At 42.1% G+C, this 2,373-nt stretch overlaps 1 non-coding gene across 1 annotated transcript; it reads right to left on the reverse strand.

The window, feature by feature from the left end:
• Nucleotides 1–416: 416 nt before the first annotated feature.
• Nucleotides 417–488, reverse strand: Trnae-uuc (transfer RNA glutamic acid (anticodon UUC)). Its single transcript has one exon. It is a non-coding gene; the product is annotated as a tRNA-Glu (tRNA).
• Between the last annotated feature and the right edge of the window lie 1,885 nt (nt 489–2,373).

Genomic DNA, 2,373 nt, shown 5'->3' on the forward strand with positions numbered 1-2,373 from the left:
TGCCCCGTCCCCTAAAATTCCAGGCCTTGTGCCTATCTTAGAAAAGATTAAAAATATATGTATATGTGTGTGTTTATGTATGTATTCATGTATGCTTGACAACTGGTGTTAGTTTGTTTGCATCCCCGTAACTTAATGGTTCAAGAGACCAAGAGAATAAGTGCCAGGCTTGAAAAAAAACCCAAAAAAACAAGAACTCGGGTCGTTTCGGTTGACTAAAATCCTATGTGGTTTTCCAGTATGGCCACTGGTCAGTAACTGAAACAAGCAAAGCATAAAACGTGTACATTACATAAAATCAGTGCCAAAACAAAACTCATTAACATTACAAAATTGATATTCTGCCATTTTGATATAATTACGATAAGATTAAATTAATTCAAAAAGGAAAGAATAAAGAAAAAAAAAAGAAGGCGTTCCCATGCCGGGAATCGAACCCGGGCCGCCTGGGTGAAAGCCAGGAATCCTAACCACTAGACCACATGGGATGCGGCAAACTCAAGCTGCAAATTTAGCAATATATTCAGTTTATTAAATATGCTCGGTTCGTGCGTTGATTGTGTTAAGGAGTGTATGGTGATATTTCTATATATTAATGTCATTATTGATTGCTTTTCGTTATTTAACGATTAATCATTTACGATGATTTACTGTTATTGTTGAACGTTTTCTTTTTTGAAAATATGATCAGACACGTTAAGTCCTGTTTTAGGCTGGCGATTGAGACGGAAAGAAAATTTGAAGAGAGTGAATGTAAAAAGCGAAACGGAAACGAAACGACGAAGCGTATATGGGTTTTATGTATATCTACTAACATACCCGTCACCCTTCCAAATAAATCGCGCTCTCTGTATGTCTTTCGCTTTTATGGCATCCTTTCCCTGTTTCTCTCCAACACTTTTTACGGAAAAGGCCGGTCTTTGGTAAAGATCGCCAAAGACACTTTTTACGGAAAAGGCTGATATTTAGGGCTCGTACCGAAAGATCGCCCATACACACAAACACAATCTTTTTACTTGCTTCAGTCATTTCACTGGGGCCTCTTCTAGGCCACCGAAAGTTAGAATAGAGATAACAGACCACCAACGAAATCTGTGCTTCTCAAACAATATCCTCGGACTATCCTCGGTTCTGGAGCCAGTGGGATTATCCAGAAATGATAGGAAGAGAGACCTAGTGGTCTTACCCTCTGTCCCTGGGTCAGAGGTAGGTGCTGCCTGATCTGGGACATCACAGTCTGTGACTCCTTGCCCCTCCCCCATTCTTGACGCTGCAGTGGATGGGAAGGTCACTGCTTCGGCAGCCAAACAGAACAAAATCCTTGAGGATCGGGGACCTGTCAGATCTTTGGACGGGCTGGGCCACAAACAGCAAAGCTCTTTTGGCTATGTTGAACCTGGAATTCACCTACTCTTTTACTTGTTTCAGTCATTTGACTGTGGCCATGCTGGAGCACCGCCTTTAGTCGATCTCAGGGAAATGAATAAAAAAAAAATTTATGTGCAAAGAAATATGTTCCTTCACTGTTCAACATAATTATAAATTCCTCAAAATGCTTGAAGCTTCAAGCTAGCAGAGATTATCTCCCTTCCCTTAGCAGCAGCAGTCAAGCAGACGTTGTTTCCCTTGCTGTGTATTACTCCAAAAATATTTGTCATTAGACTACGGTCATGCTGGAGCGCCGTTTTGATGTAGGATTTTAAGTCCAACAAATCGACCCCAGTACTTTTTTCTTTTTACATTTGGTACACCAGTTGTCCTACGTTGGGACTGAACCCCAACATCTGTTACTGTCCTTGCTTTTATACATTTCCCCCCTTCTCATGACTTGTTTTTACCCTCCAGGGGCTAGTGTCTTGTGTTTTGTACCAATGTCATTCTGTTCTTCATGTTCCCTCGTTTATGTTTTGGCAGTGTTTTGCTGTTGAAGCCAACAAATTAAACAATATTATTGTCAATAGGGTGTTGAAATTGTCATGATTTTGGGCCAATAGCTGATGAGGGATGAGCTTGCTTACACATCCTTTGTGTGTTGATTTTCTCATTTCCATGTGCTACTTTGTCAGTCTCACCATCATCATCGTTTAACGTCCGCTTTCCATGCTAGCATGGGTTGGACGATTTGACTGAAGACTGGTGAAACCGGATGGCTACACCAGGCTCCAATCTAATTTGGCAGAGTTTCTTCAGCTGTATGCCCTTCCTAACGCCAACCACTCAGAGAGTGTAGTGGGTGCTTTTACGTGCCACCGGCATGAAGGCCATTCAGGAGGTACTGGCAACGGCCACGCTCAAAATGGTGTATTTTACGTGCCACTTGCACAGGAGCCAGTTCGGCGGCACTGGCAACGATCTCGCTCGAATGTCTTACAC

This window comes from Octopus bimaculoides, chromosome 30, assembly GCF_001194135.2.
Source record: "Octopus bimaculoides isolate UCB-OBI-ISO-001 chromosome 30, ASM119413v2, whole genome shotgun sequence".
NCBI lineage: Eukaryota > Metazoa > Mollusca > Cephalopoda > Octopoda > Octopodidae > Octopus > Octopus bimaculoides.